This window comes from Ovis aries, chromosome 4, assembly GCF_016772045.2.
Source record: "Ovis aries strain OAR_USU_Benz2616 breed Rambouillet chromosome 4, ARS-UI_Ramb_v3.0, whole genome shotgun sequence".
Lineage (NCBI taxonomy): Eukaryota > Metazoa > Chordata > Mammalia > Artiodactyla > Bovidae > Ovis > Ovis aries.
The window spans coordinates 72,439,205-72,455,844 of record NC_056057.1 but is presented as its reverse complement, the minus strand read 5'-3'; the positions used below and the strand labels follow the sequence as shown (position 1 = coordinate 72,455,844).

The 16,640-nt window shown below is 43.4% G+C and overlaps 1 protein-coding gene across 9 annotated transcripts in view; it reads right to left on the bottom strand.

Moving 5' to 3' along the window:
* The window catches only part of OSBPL3 (oxysterol binding protein like 3), a 196,352-nt gene extending 185,939 nt beyond the window's left edge, over nt 1-10,413 (bottom strand). For all 9 annotated transcript variants that reach the window (XM_042248661.2, XM_060415042.1, XM_027968666.3 and 6 more), the window contains exon 1: nt 10,133-10,413. The gene's annotated coding sequence lies outside the window, so the exon portion shown is untranslated. The remainder of the gene's footprint in view (nt 1-10,132) is intronic.
* Between the last annotated feature and the right edge of the window lie 6,227 nt (nt 10,414-16,640).

Genomic DNA, 16,640 nt, shown 5'->3' with positions numbered 1-16,640 from the left:
CCCTAAAGACTCCCAACAAGCTTCAAAGGACACTTCAGTTAATTCTATAAAGAAATCTGCTTGAAGTAGCTATGAACCCATAAGAAAAACCCAACTGGGTCTTCCCTGCATTCTTTGAGGCCTTCAAGTACCCCTTGTCCACTTCATCTCAGATGCTAGACCACAAAACTACATTTGAACCAGAACCAGCAAGTCATTTTAAGCTACTTCCGAGGTAATACTGGAGAACAGGTTGCTAGCTTTCATACAGTTTCAGTTACAAAAGTGGTAAAAACTCATCTTTGAATTCAGCTCCCAATAACAAATAAGCACACTTGTGTGTACCATCACAGAGAGCAATTCAAACCTTGCGAGAGGAGTTAAGCTCCTCCTCCTATTCAGTTCCACCTGGCCTCCTGCAATTGGCAGAAAGACACAGGAAGGGCAGGACTTCACTACTGTCATCCCCACCCCCAGGATTCCCTCTTCTACTCCTGTGACCATCAGCAGCCCAAGTCATGACATCCAAAAAAAAAAAGGAACTTCTTTCTCCAGGTTCCCAATTAAATTCCAGACTCACTCCCTTGGAGCCAAAGATCCAAACTGTAATGAACAAATTCTCTGTGACTGTTCATGATCTCCTTGAAGGGAGATACCTGCTTGAAGATACCTGGATGCCAGGTACCCAGCCTGGTGCCTGGCATACAGTGGGAGCACAACAAATACTCATTCATTGACAAAAACCATACTGCATGCTTTCATTCCAGGGAGCCATTGACTTCAGGTTTAACCATGTCTGTCACATTAACAAAATACATTATTTAGCTTTTGCTTCCAAACATTTCAGATCACTGCCCACCACAAATGACTGGATGAGGTCTTTTTGTTTTATAAGACAAAGCATAACTTTAAAACTCTTGTATGATGGCATTTGATATCAAGATAGAAAAGCAGCATGGGACTCTTTCATAGGACTATCTCCTAATACACACGTGGAGAAATGCTATACTGCAAAGTGTCTGACCCACACAACACTAAGAAAACGGATTGTGATATTTTAACTATAGAGAATAAACCAAAGAATAAACCTGATTTCATATTGGCAGGCACAGGTCCCTCTGATGATCTCTTGTTGGGTTGTTCATTAAATAGAATTTAATTCTATTCTGCTTTAAATTCAAGCTATTTTTCAGTTCAAGCCCACTGTCTCCCGATCTCAGAAATCACAGGTGAGGACAAACATCCTCTCGGGTCATCTGTCTGGCCTATACCCACTCAGAGAGCTGGGTTTACTACCTCAGCTATGCTTCTGTGAGTAAACACAGACACCTAGACAGCGACAGAATGCTCATCCGAAGAAATTTCATATGAAAGCAATTTGTTTTAATCATCTTTAAACCCACATGTTATTATTATTATTTAAGAATCATTTTCCACTTTTCCAGGGGCTTTAAGAAGTCTAGAAACAATCATATTCTGGCTCCCAAACAAACAAATTTAGGCAGAGTGATTATAAAGAAAGTACAGGGAAAATTCAATTTCAGGATATAAACAGTATGACTAAGAACAATGAAATTGCTACTCTATTTTCTGTATTTTTCTAAGATGAAGGAAATAATTCATCAACTTCAAAACAAAACAATCAGGCAAGTAACTAAAGGAGCAATTATTCTGTGGCTTCATGTTGCTATCCCATTTATTACAAAAGAACTTTTAGATTTTCACATAGATGAAGCAAACCTAGAATGATATAGGAAGGCTACAGCCTGCCTGCTAAAACCTTCTACAAAGAATCGTCTTCGAACAAATCGATATTTCCCAGTCTTCACATAAGAGGATTCTTTTATGAAAAATATTTTGCTCCAGACTTTTTAAAAATTTGGGAGTCCTCTATTTAATGTGATATGAAAAATGTCAAATTCTCATTTGGCTTAAATTAGAATCACCTAGAGATCTTAAAAAATTTGTCCCTCCCTAGGCCCCACTCCTATAGTTTCTGAATCAAATGGCTTGAGATAAGGAGAGTTGGTCATTGTTTTTTTAAGTTTTCTCATTCTGTTTTATAGCTGGATAGTATTCCATTGTGTGAATATAATATACAATATACTTTATTCAGTTACTTTTTAATGACAGCTTTATTGGGCCTTGGGATTCAAGCAAGGAGCTAGATTTACTTCAAGCAACACTGTAAGAGAAAAATGTAATGTGAGCCATATATGCAATTTTAATTCAAGTAGCAAATTAAAAAGAGTAAAAAGAAATAGGTAAAATTAGTTTAAATTATGTATTATCATAATATATCCAAAATATTACCATTTCAACATGTTAATAGTACAAAATTATTGTGATACTTTTACATTTTTTTCATACTAAGTCTTCAAAACAGTATATATTTCATACCTACAGTACATCTCACTAAGGCTACATTTCAAGTGCCCCACAGCCATGAAATTAAAAGACGCTTACTCCTTGGAAGAAAAGTTATGAGCAACCTAGATAGTATATTCAAAAGCAGAGACATTACTTTGCCGACTAAGATCTGTCTAGTCAAGGCTATGGTTTTTCCAGCAGTCAGGTATGGATGTGAGAGTTGGACTGTGAAGAAGGCTGAGCGCCGAAGAATTGATGCTTTTGAAGTGTGGTGTTGGAGAAGACTCTTGAGAGTCCCTTGGGCTGCAAGGAGATTCAACCAGTCCATTCTGAAGGAGATCAATCCTGGGATTTCTTTGGAAGGAATGATGCTAAAGCTGAAACTCCAGTACTTTGGCCACCTCATGCGAAGAGTTGACTCATTGGAAAAGACTCTGATGCTGGGAGGGATTGGGGGTAGGAGAAGAAGGGGACGACAGAGGATGAGATGGCTGGATAGCATCACTGACTCGATGGACGTGAGTCTGAGTGAACTCTGGGAGTTGGTGATGGACAGGGAGGCCTGGCATGCTGCGATTCATGGGGTCGCAAAGAGTTGGACACGACTGAGCGACTAAACTGAACTGAACAGCCAAATGTAGACATTGGCTGCCCCAGAGACAGCAGATATAGGGAACAGCATCAAGAACTCATTGCCTCACTTCAGTTAACTCAGGTACAGCCTTGTTTCCTCTATACTCCCTCCCCACCCTTGAGATATTTTACAGCAAATTCTAAAAACAGGACCATTTCATCCATGTTCAAATTTCCTTGATTACCTAATATTTTCTAACAATGAATTTGTTCAAATCAGGGTCTAAATAATCAACTATAAGGATCTCTTTTTAATGACAATTTTTTTTATGACACCAGCAGAACAGAAGTTATACTTTTAGTAAAATGCTTTATTCAGTCAGATGATTTATTACACATCTATCTTGTGCCAGGTGCTGTTCTAGCGTCAAGAGACAACAATGACCAATACTCAAAGGAACTTCCGGTTTAACGCTTGCCTGCACATTTGTTTTGTTTGGGGAAGATTTTTAAAAATTCCAGTTCCAACTGGCAAACGGATAAAGTGTGGTCTATACAAACAATGGGGTGTTATTAGGCAATAAAAAGAAATGAAGCACTGATTCATTCTACAACAGGGATAAACCTTGACAATAACATGCTAAGTGAAAGAAGCCAGACACAAAAGGCCACATGTTGAATGATGCCATTTTTGTGAATGTCCATAAGAGGCAAATCCATATAGGCATCAAATAGATTAGTGGTTGGGAAGTGAGGAGGGAGACTGCTAATTAGTACAGTTTCTTTTGGGGATGGTGAAACATTCTAAAATGAATTATGAAGTCATGGTTGCACAACTTTGAATATACTAAAAACCACTGGGGATTTTCCTGGTGGTCCAGTGGTTAAGATTCCGTGCTTCCAATGCAGGGGGCGCAGGTTTGATCCCTGGTCAGGGAACTAGATCCTACATGCCATGTGGCACAGCCAAAAAGTACACATTTTTTTAAAAAATTAAGCCACTGAATGTACACTTTAAACAGATGAATTATATGAAATACTAATTATATCTCAATAAAGTTGTCATTAAAAAACTTAATTGAATCAAGTAAGTTGATATTATAGTCACACAAGGGAATACTATCCAGCTATAACACAGAATGAGAAAACTTAGGAAAAAAAAAAGTGATCAACCCTCCTTATCTCAAGCCATTTGATTCAGAAACTTTGGGAGTGGGGCCTAGGGAGAGACAAATGTTTTAAGATTCCTACACTGGAGAAGGGAATGGCAAACCACTTCAGTCTTCCTGCCTTGAGATCCCCATGAACAGTATGAAAAAGCAAAAGGTTATGACACTGAAAGATGAACTCCCCAGGTCAGTAGGTGCCCAGTATGCTGCTGGAGAAGAGTGGAGAAATAACTCCAGAAAGAATGAAGAGACGAAGCCAAAGCAAAAACAACGCCCAGTTATGGAGGTGACTGGTGATGGAACTCAAGTCTGATGCTGTAAAGAGCAATAATGCACAGGAACCTGGAATGTTAGGTCCATGAATCAAGGCAAATTGGAAGTGGTCAAACAGGAGATGGCAAGAGTGAACATCGACATTTTAGGAATCAGTGAACTAAAGCGGACTGGAATGAGCAAATTTAACTCAGATGACCATTATATCTACTACTGTGGTCAAGAATCCCTTAGAAGAAATGGAGTAGCCTGCATACTCAACAAAAGATCCCTACATAATTCTAATTTAAGTCAAATGAGAATCAGTGGTTTCATAGAAGATTCAGTCAAAGTGACTAACAGTTACAAAATGGTATGATAACTGCTCCCTCATTAACAGGCAGGCACACAGTGCCAAGCGTGTTTTCCAATTTCAACCTGAAGGGAGCAGAGGAAGGCTTCCTACAAGTGACACCATCCAGGCTGAAATGTAATGGATGTGTAGGAATCAGCCGGGTGAACATGGGTGAGGAGGACTGCATCATAATGAGGACAGATATTTATGCGGGAACTGGGAGGCCATAGCACATGATGCATGGCCCCTGGGACTCAGGAAGGGAGCTGAACTTACTTCAGTTTGACTGGAACACACAGAGCCAAGCTGTGAGCAGGAGGTTATTCAGATAAGATCTGATAAATCAGGTTTAAAAGTGAGAAATATTCATTGATCAATAAGATATTGACAAAAATTTAGTTTCAATTCCCTAACAGTTTCAATACATTTTTAATACAACTTTACATATATATGAAAAGATGGTACATATAAGATACAAGTGCATATTTAGTGCATATTTATCCTACAGACAATGTTTTGTTTACGGGTTTGAGATTTCCTTGCAATATTTGCAAGGTGAAAACCAGAATAGGCGCTTACCATAGATTTCAATAATTAAGATTTCCAATGCTTCATCATAAATTGATGAAATATTATAGTATTGTGGATCAAAAGTAGGAAACAAAATGCCACATTCCAATGACTTTTTTCACAGAATATGTGAAAGCGTTAGTTGCTCAGTCCTGTCCACCTCTTTGTGACTCCATGGACTGTAGCCTACCAGGCTCCTCTGCCCATGGAATTCTCCAGGTAAAAATACTGGAGTGGGTAAAAAGTGAGTCTCTCAGTTGTGTCCGACTCCTTGTGACCCCATGGACTATACTTTTCATAGATTTCTCCAGGCCAGAATCCTGGAGTGGGTAGTCTTTCCCTTCTCTAGGGGATCTTCCTAACCCAGGGGTCGAACCCAGGTCTCCCGCATTGCTGGCGATTCTTGACCAGCTGAGCCACAAGGGAAGCCCACTGAAGTGGGTAGCCATTCTTTTCTCCAGGGGCTCTTCCTGACCCAAGGATCAAACCCAGGCCTCCTGCATTGCAGGCAGATTCTCTACCGTCTGATCTACATAATACAACCAAATACAATCTTTTCTTTTCAATTGCACACCTCCTTTGGATAGGATATCAGGCTTAGTGATGTGAGGAACAGGAAAGGAAGGAATAGATACTAGTCCTGCCTTCAAGGCATTTACAATTCAGTAAGGGAGGCCATACATTTAAATAGATAACTAGGCCACGAGGCACTAGGGTGAAAGAATGTGGAGCGTGGGTATGAAAGAAACAAAGTACTGAAGCCGGGGGTGTGGAGGGGGGGGTGTGTGTGGGGGTGTGGGGGTGTGGGTGTGTGTGTAAACCTTGAAATACTTGGGGTTTCAGGGTGGAGACAGACACTGAGCCCAGGCTGCTGGATCCTGACTTTAGGCTAAGGGGTCTACCTTAGATGGAGAGAGAGAAAGGACCTGGGATTACTTCACAACTAATACAGTTGCACCTTGTATTAGTTGTAAAGTAGTTGGAAACTTAACTTTTCCTAGTCTCATTTGGAGATCGGGGGTATAACAACAGGGCCTCCTTTGGTGTTGCTCTGAGGATTAAACAGTTTAATTCATGCACAGTACTCAAGCCAATACCTGGCACAAAAAGATCAGCAGCTACCACTGCTGTTATTAATGTCATAATTATTAACTACATAAGTCACTCAATAATTTTTAGCAATGTAATGACTGGATCTAAAGAATTTACCTGACTATGATTCAAAGGTAGAACTGAGGGAGGTAAATCTGCCTGAAAGCTATATTAGGACAGAGTAGAGAAGTCCCTAACAACCTGAGCTAAGATGGTGCAGGGGCAAGGGGAAGGGATGGAGGTAAAAGACAAAAGGAAAGAGAGACACGAACTAGGCTGAGATGAACATAACGATGGTCTAAACAGTATTGATTGGGAAGTCAAGAAAGATGTTTCCAGAGGAGGAGGCTCAAAGCTGATGAATAAGATGTAGACAAGAAAGGAATTTACAGTGAACCATAAAGTGAAGTTGCTCAGTCGTGTCCGACTCTTTGCAACCCCATGGATTGCAGCCTAAGAGGCTCCTCTGTCCATGTGATTTTCCAGGTGAGAATACTGGAGTGGGTTGCCATTTCCTTCTCCAGGAGATCTCCCAACCCGGGGATCAAATCCAGGTCTCCCACATTGTAGGCAGACGCTTTACTGTCTGAGCCACCAGGGAAGTGAAACTGTCAATTCTGAAGGCTCCTTCAACTTGACAGCCTCCATGATCCTCAGTGTCCCACAGGCCTATCATTTCTGTGGGCATTCTGGGTTGAAGGATTCTCCAGCCCTCCCTGGAGTATCCTTGAAATGGAATTAACAATTAAGAAAATACAGTCCTGCCAAGACACACAGTATAAATAAGACCACAGATTATCCAGGTCTTCAGGAAAGGAAAAGCATACTACCCCTAAAACTGGAATAAAACAGAAGGAAAAAAGGGACCTCTAATTCTGCCCCATGCTCTATTTTGTCATTAGCCCTTCAGGTGGTAACCATGACATACTTAGCTAACTTTACCTTGCCCTCAGTTTTACAAGAGAACAAAGAGTCAAAATATAGTTATTTTGCTAAAAGGTTGCAGCAGAAGTTTCTGGAACTAGTAGTGGTTTCAACTCTCCATTCTACGCATGGCAAGAGAGGTTCTAGCTGGTCTTCCAGTACTTTCCTTACGAGGCAGAAACCATTGTGTTCAGAGTTCACTTACTACAGTGGGTAAAACCCATCAGATTTCTCTTTAGATTTAGGTGAAAGTAAACTTAAATCTCGGAGAAGGCAATGGCACCCCACTCCGGTACTCTTGCCTGGAAACTCCATGGACGGAGGAGCCTAGACTGCAGTCCATGGGGTCTCGAAGAATCAGATACCACCGAGCGACTTCACTTTCACTTTTCACTTTCATACATTGGAGAAGGAAATGGCAACCCACTCCAGCGTTCTTGCCTGGAGAATCCCAGGGATGGAGGAGCCTGGTGGGCTGCCGTCTATGGGGTCGCACAGAGTCAGACACTACTGACGTGACTTAGCAGCAGCAGCAAACTTAAATCTAAATGAAAGGAGAATTTCCTCTCCTCCTATATGAAAAGTGCCCCATCTATCTATCAGGCCCACAAACTATAAATTCAACCACAAAAATCAATGACAGTAAAAACTCAACAATTTGAAAAATAGTACAACTAGACACTTGTTATTGACAGCAGAAAGTTTACAGCTCAACCTCAGGTGGTTTGAATATGTTGCATTGCTGAACTCTATCATAATGAGTTAACATCTAATTACATAGTGGGTGCAGGAGACATTTCAGTATAGTGGAAAGAGCTAAAGATTTGCAGTCAGAAAGACTATTCTTAAAAATCCAGCTCAGCAATCTTCTATTGACCCTGGGCAGGTTCCCGAATTTAGGCTGCAGTTTCTTCATCTGTAAAATGGAGATAACCTCACAGCACTGCCATCAAGGTGGTGAAGATTAAATAACAGCCTATGGCATCCTGGACTTACAGCATAACTATTAGCTGTTACCGAAACTCTCAGTAATGATAGTGCAATAAATCTCCTTTTCACTAAGCAATAGTTTTTGTTATAAATAAAGTTAAATGCCTACTGGCTATAATGGTGGAAATTACATTTCAGTTTCTTGGGAGCATAACAGAGAAGATGAGCTGGAATTCTAGTTTTGCCAGGATAATCTTGAAAAATTAGTTAACCTGCTGGAGCCTCAGTTTCTCATCAGGTTAGAAATATCGAGCTAACAAGGCTACTGTAATGTTTAACAGAGCTTCTCTGGTGGATCAGCGGTAAAGAATCTGCCTGCCAATGCAGGAGAGGCAGGTTTGATCCTTGAGTTGGGAAGATTCTCTGGAGAAGGAAATGGTAACCCACTCCAGTATTCTTGCCTGGAAAGTCCCATGGACAGAGGAGCCTGGTGGGCTGCAGTCCATAGGGTCGCAAAAGAGACAGACATGACTTGGCAACTAAACAACAACAGCAATGTTTAATGAGGTGATCTATACAAAGTTCCTAGTATATTTCCAGCTCTCAGTAGGTGCTGGATTAATAGTAGTTACTGGTATGTGTTCAATTTCCCAACAGAAAAACAAAAGGATAAACATGAAAATCAAAACTAGTATGAGATCACCATTCCTCATATTTTACAGAGAAGTTTTCATCATTCATTCCATAAATATTTCTTTTGTACCTACTGTGTGTCAGGCATTGTTGCTGACATTGGGATTAGGGTGATGGACATTCTAGAGTTGGGGGAACAGTAAACAGTCTAAGGAGACAATTTCAGAAAGAGATGAGTGCTATGAGGAATACCAAAAAGGGTGGTGTGCCCACACGTTGATGGAGGCGATGGTCATTTCGCTTGGGTGCATTTTAGCCCAGGCCTACCTAGTTTGTCTCCTTGGGCCAGAACGGGACTTCACCTTGTATGATGCTTGGCAGTACAGTATGGATGATCAGAAGTTAGACCTACACCTTTATCTGTGGATGAATCTCTTTGGCAGCGGCAGCTTAAAATATTTCTAAATGCCTTCAGCCCAGTACTCAAACTCTATGGGTCAGGACGGGTGTGGGGGTGGGGCAGAGGGTGGCGGCGGGGGTTCAGTCGCACCTCAGCGCAACCCTCAGGCACATCTAAAGTGACAACTTCACAGCTCCCTCAGCTCAGGAGACTGGTAGTTTGTGAGACGGAGGAAAGAGAGTACAAATTGCATTACCGAAAGAGGGCGGCGCGCGCCGGCTTAAGAAGTAGCTGGACGATCTACGACAATGCCCATTAGGGACTCCAGAAGCTGCAAACGCTTCTCAGGAAGCCCGAAGGGACAAGGACCCTCGGTCCCCGGCCGCGGTGCCGGAAAGCGGAGCAAGACTGGCGCGGGGAGGCGGGCGAGCCCGGAGCCTACAAGACCTACGTCTCCCGTATCCCCCCGGTGCGCCCCAGCCCGCGGATGTGGTGCAGCCTCGCGCTCGGCCCAATTAAACTGGTTTCCTGTGCCTCCCGCCCCGGCGCCGCGTCTCCCGGCTGCCCAGGACAGCCCCCGGCGCCGCATCCTCCGGCGCCCCGACCCCAACTAGGCGCCTTCTCGCCGTTAATCCCGACCAAACTGTGCCTCTAAGGACAGCACTCCAGTGTGGGCAGCACCTGGCCCTCTAACTCCCGGGATGCAGGCACGAGGGTGACTCGGGGCTGCCCCACTAACAGTTCTTCCTCGGGAGACAGGAGGCAGTCTCCAGATTCTCGCTGAGACTGGCTGCGTCCCCCCAGATTTCAGCCCTCCGGAGTCCACGCCATCGCCCAGGTCCCCACGCACCCCAGCTCTATTCTAGCTGGCGTCCTAGTGCCTACCTGCGCGCTCAGCCGCCGGGGACGCCGCCTAGTTTCCCCGGTGCCGGGCTCCGAGGTTCGTCAGCAGACGCGAAAGGAGGCAAACCTGGCTTCTTCGGTCCTCCAGCAACGCACAGCTGATAGTTCCCACCCCGGCTGCAGCAGACAGCGGCGGGGATGGCTACTCGCCGACCGCCGCCGGGGTCAGAGCCCGCGCTGCGCACTGGCCTCCTGGCTCCCAGCTCGCCTTGTTCCGCCCGGCTCCGGCGTACAGCGAACGCTCGGCCAGTTCCCAGTACTTTGCCCAGAACTTAGAGCGCGCAGCCAGGCAATTAGCAAGGGGGGAGGGAGGGGCGGGAGCGAGGAGGAGGAGCCTACGCCGGGCCTGGGGCGGGGCCACGCGGGGAGGGCGGGAGAGACGGCAGAGTGACCCACACTCCCAGCAATCAGGAGTAGCCCACGGCAAAAGGGGCGGGGCGGTGCACCTGGAAGGAGCACCGATTCCATGACGCAGTCAAGGGAACCCGGTTCCCGACAGGTGCGAAGGAGAAAGCGAGGCGGGAGCTGCCTCTGGAAGAGGAAAGTGGTTCCCGGCGGCCCAGGGCGCTCTGTGAGCGCCGTTTAAGCACTCAGATGTTCGTGGAGCAGCGTTTCCGGGCCAGAGAGAGAGAAAGAAGTGAGGGGTCATGGGAGGGGCTGGTTAAAGGACAAGATTTCAGGGGAGACTCTGGTCGAACAGGCAAAGAGAACTCAACTTCTTCCGGAACTCAGACCGAGGCCAAGGGATGGAGAATCGAGAAAACAAGTGGTGAAGGAAGGTTTGCAGGCACCGGATGTCGAAGGACAGAATCCCCGTAGGATCCGGCAGGAGGCTGTGACCCCTCCAACATCCAGAGGCAGTGATGCAGATTGGTGCTGGATCCCAGGAGGAGACATAGAGGGAGTGTGGTTCTTTATTCTACGTAGTTCATGTGCGAGGGGGAGGGGAGAGAAAGCATCACAGTTACAAGGAAAAAGCGCTTCCCCTCGACTTGATTGTCCACTTGCTCCTCTGCCTCCTTTGATCCTAGCATGATCACCAGGTCTCAGTTTGGAGACTGCAAGCCTATCGAGTGCTGCAGGTGGAGGGATGAGAAGGAAATTAACATTTACGAGTGCCTACTGTGTGCTTCCGGAGCAGCTGTGGGCATGCAGCTGTGATAATGGCACTCCAGGTTCCTGCTCTCATGGAGCTTACGCTTCTGTTGGGAGACAGACCATGAACAAAGAAGGGCACATGCAAATATAAACACATGAAAAAGTGCCGGAAAAAATATGAGCACTGAGGGGTGACTGCTAAGCAGAGCTTTAAAAAGTGACGGGTGTAATAGGGGGGCTGTGAAATCCTCTGAGGGCCTCACAGCGAAGACGACTTTTACGCAGATTCCTGAACCGGGGAAAGTTGCTGCCACCGTCGTCGCAGAGCGTTCCAGACAGAGGAGCGGCAAATGCAAGGTGTTTAACCTCCTTGAAAATCCTTCTAACCTAGCTCACCGAGCTGGACAGTAAGTGTGGCTCGCTAGGCGCGCTTCCTGGCACAGAGCAGGGGCTCCAGAATATTAAATTCCAGTGCCACCCACCACCTGCAGCATTCGATACATTTCCAGTCTCCTAAATGACCCCAATTAAGGTTTCTGAGGCTCTTGTCGCAGCCACGCTTTCCACATTTCATTCACTGCGCTCGATTCTCCGCTTTCTGGGTCTCGAGGTGTCTGAGACTGTCTGTCTTGGATCTGGCAGGCGGCGAGCGAGGGCGGGAGGATCCCAGCAAATTGCAGAACTAACCCACCGTTGTGCTACCCACGCTGGCGCTCGGAGAATCCTAATGGAGATTTAAAACACGATGACTTGGAGGTTCTTAAATCATCCGCCTGCACCAGATCAACGCCGGGTGGATGAAAGCCAGGAGCCCGGACCATTCTTTTTTTTTTTTTTTTTTTTTTAATTTTAATATCTTTAATTCTTACATGCGTTCCCAAACATGAACCCCCCTCCCACCTCCCTCCCCATAACATCTCTCTGGGTCATCCCCATGCACCAGCCCCAACCAAGCATGCTGCATCCTGCGTCAGACATAGACTGGCGATTCAATTCTTACATGATAGTATACATGTTAGAATGTCATTCTCCCAAATCATCCCACCCTCTCCCTCTCCCTCTGAGTCCAAAGGTCCGTTATACACATCTGTGTCTCTTTCCCTGTCTTGCATACAGGGTCGTCATTGCCATCTTCCTAAATTCCATATATATGTGTTAGTATACTGTATTGGTGTTTTTCTTTCTGGCTTACTTCACTCTGTATAATCGGCTCCAGTTTCATCCATCTCATCAGAACTGATTCAGGGACCATTCCTTTTGAATTCAAGGAGTTACCCTGCCCACGCCCGTCGTTTTCCTAACCCTTCTTCCATTTTTCAGTAATTCCTCTGGGAAAGAGAAGCTCAATCTTTCCCCTGTCCTCCTGCTTCAAGCTCTTTTATTTCTCTTTATTTCTTTTCCTTTCTCCACCTCCCATTCTCACCGTTTCATTAGAATTGCTTTTACTGCGGGATGCAAGCCTTAAAATCCGAAAAGAAGTTATTTATTTGAATATGGCTTTATTGTTGAAACTGCCATCCCATTTTTTTTGTTTGTTTTGTTTTGTTTTTTGCTTTTCCTTTCATCTCTTTCAAACAACAAAGTGTGTGTATATTTTTTCTATTTGTACTTGAGGCAATTAATTGGACAGAATGAGACTTATTCATATTATGCCTTGCTTCCTAGAAAAAAGGAATCTTACTGTGTCTTTTCATAGTTTCATTTCCTCTACTACTCCTAAATAAGCTTCCAGACTCACCAGCTCCTAAAAACAAAAGGAAATAAAGTTGAATACCAGACAGAGCTAATTGTTCTTGAACAAGCTTGTTAAATCCTAAAATTAGCTTTCTCTTCAGAGTTTTATTTTAAAGCAAGGATCTGAATGTCTATTCCAGAGAAATCAATGATTCTATAATATGAGCTTCTAAAGACCCTCTTTGAACTGTTGAACAAATACTTTTTATCTTTGGAGACAAATACACACCATGGTGGGGATTGTTCATACTTCCCTGAATGTTAGTAGCTTCAGAAATCTGTATTAGGTAAGCAGGTCTTAAAAGAGTTCACATGCTTTGACAGTAAAAGAAGATGATTGAAAAAAAAAAAAAAAAAGAAGATGATGATACAGGAGTTTAGTGGAGGGGGAACTCCAGAGGCCTCTAGAATCAACTACCTGGGTTCCTGTCTTAAGGTGGCAACTTCCTGACTCTGAGAGCACTGTTCTTTTTCTGCAAAATGGAGACAGAGGGCTTCCCAGGTGGCTCAGTGATAAAGAATCTGCCTGCCAAGCATGAGATGCAGGTTTGATCCCTGGGTTGGGAAGATCCCCTGGAAAAGGAAATGGCAACCGACTCGAGTATTCTTGCCTGGGAAATCCCATGGACAGAGGAGCCTGATGGGCTACAGTCCATGGAGTTTCAAAGTGTCGGACACTAGTTAGTGACTGAACAACAGTGTGCATCCTCCGATTTAGTTTTTTAATTGAAGGATAATTGCTTTACAGAATTTTGTTGTTTTCTGTCAAACATCAACAGGAATCAGCCATAGGTATATATATATATGTCCCCTTCCTCTTTAACCTCCCTACCATCTCCCTCCATCCCACTCTAGATTGTTACAGAGCCCCTGTTTGAGTTCCCTGAGTCATACAGCAAATTCCCATTGGCTATCTATTTTACATATGGTATTGTAAGTTTCTATGTTACTCTCTCTAAGCACTCACCCTCTCCATCCTCCCCTCCCCCTGTGTCCATAAGTCTGTTCTCTATGTTTCTCCATTGCTGCCCTGCAAATCAATACATCAGTACCATCTTTCTAGATTCCATATATATGCGCTAGTATATGATATTTATCTTTCTCTTTCTGACTTATTTCACTCTATATAATAGGCTTTAGGTTCATCTACCTCATTAGAACTGACTCAAATGCATTCCTTTTTATGGCTGAGCTTCCCAGGTGGCTCAGAGGTTAAGGCATCTACCTGCAATGCAGAAGACCTGGGTTCAATCCCTGGGGCAGGAAGATCCCCTGGAGAAGGAAATGGCAACCCACTCCAGTATTCTTGCCTGGGAAATTCCATGGATGGAGGAGCCTGGTGGGCTACAGTCCACGTGGTCCCAAAGAGTCGGACATGACTGAGCGACTTCACTTTCACTTTCCTTCAACACAGCTTCTTTATCAATTCATCTGTCAATGGGCATCTAGATTGCTTCCATATTCTAGCTATTGTAGATAGTGCTGCAATGAACATTGGAGTACATGGGTCTTTTTCAATTTTGGTTTCCTCAGTGAAAGTGAAATTCTCTCAGTCATGTCAGATTCTTTGCAACCCCATGGACTATACAGTCCTTGGAATTCTCTAGGCAAGAATACTGGAATGGGTAGCCTTTCCTTTCTCTAGTGGTTCTTCCCAACCCAGGGATCGAAACTGGGTCTCCCACATTGCAGGCAGATTCCTGGTTTCCTCAAAGTATATGCCTAGTAATGGGATTGCTGGATCATATGGTGTTTTTATTCCTAGTCTTTTAAAGAATCTCCATACCATCTTCCATAGTGGCTGTATCAATTTATTCCCACCAACAGGGCAAGAGAGTTCACTTTTCTCCACACCCTCTCCAGCATTTATTGTTTGTAGACGTTTTGATGATGGCCATTCTGACTGGTGTGAGGTGGTATCTCATTGTAGTTTTGATTTGCATTTCTCTAATAATGAGCAAAGTTGAGAATCTTTTCACGTGTTTGTTAGCCATTTGTATGTCTTCTTTGGAAAAATATCTGTTTAGGTCTTTTTCCTACTTTTTGACTGGGTTGTTGTTTTTCTGGTGTTGAGTTGTAGGAGCTGCTTATATATTTTGGAAATTCTTTATCACTTGTTTCCTTTGCTATTATTTTCTCCCATTCTGAGGGTTGTCTTTTCACCTTGTTTGTAGTTTCCTTTGCTGTGCAAAAACTTTTAAGTTTAATTAGGTCCCACTTGTTTATTTTTGTTTTTATTTCCATTATTCTAGGAGGTGGATCTTGCTTAGACTTATGTCATTACATATTCTTCCTATGCTTTCCTCTAAGAGTTTTATAGTTTATGGTCTTACATTTAGCCCTAATCCATTTTGAGTTTATCTTTGTGTATGGAGTTAGGAAGTGTTCTAATTTCATTCTTTTACAAGTAGCTGTCCAGTTTTCCCAGCACTTATTGAAGAAGCTATCTTTGCCTCATTGTATATTCTTGCCTCTTTTGTAAAGCATAAGGTACCCATAGGTTCGTGGGTTTATTTCTGGGCTTTCTATCTTGTTCCATTGGTCTATATTTCTGTTTTTGTGCCAGTACCATACTGTCTTGATGACTGTAGCTTTGTAGTATAGTCTGAAGTCAGGGAGATTGATTCCTCCAGCTCCATTCTTCTGTCTGAAGACCACTTTGGCTATTGTGGGTCTTTTGTGTTTCCATATGAATTATGAAATTTTTTGTTCTAGTTCTGTGAAAACTGCCATTGGTAATTTGATAGGGATTGCATTGAATCTGTAGATTGCATTTGGTAGTAAAGTCATTTTCACAATATTGATCCTTCCTACCCAGGAACATGGAATATCTCTCCATATATTTATGTCTGATTTCTTTCATCATTGTTTTATAATTTTCCATATACAGTTCTTTGCCTCCTTAGGTAGGTTTATTCCCAGATATTTCATTCTTTTTTGTTGCAAAGGTGAATGGGTTTGATTCCTTAGCTTCTCTTTCTGATTTTTCATTGTTAGTATATAGGAATGCAAGCGATCTCGTATTGACCTTGTATCCCATGATAAATTCACTGATCAGCTGTAGTAATTTTCTGATAGTTTCTTTTGAGTTTTCTATGTATCGTATCATGTCATCTGCAAACAGTGAGAGTTTTACTTCTTCTTTTCTGATCTGGATTCCTTTTATTTCTTTTTATTCTCTAATTTCCTGGGACTTTTATCGCTAGGACTTCCAAAACTATGTTGAATAATAGTGGTGAGAGTGGATATTCTTGTCTTCTTCCTGAGCTTAGTGAAAATGCTTTTGGCTTTTCACTCCGAGATCCTCCAGGCTCCTCTGTCCATGGGATTCTCCAGGCAAGAATACTGAAAGATCCCTCCTCCAGAAGATCTTCCGGAAACCTGTGTCTCTTGTGTCTCCTGCATTGACAGGCAGGTTCATTACCACTAGCACCACCTGGGAAGCCCTAAAGAGCAGCAGCAGAGATTGTACCAACTGGGCTACATGAAAAGTTTCAAACTCAGTCTGAAAATGACTTTCCCATAGCTTGACTCAGCATTCTCAGTCTCAGCATTACTGACATTTGGGACCAAATATTGCCTTGGCCAAAAAGTTCGTTTGGGTTTTTGTAACATCTTATGGAAAAACCCGAAGAACTTTTTGGCCAACCCAATACTT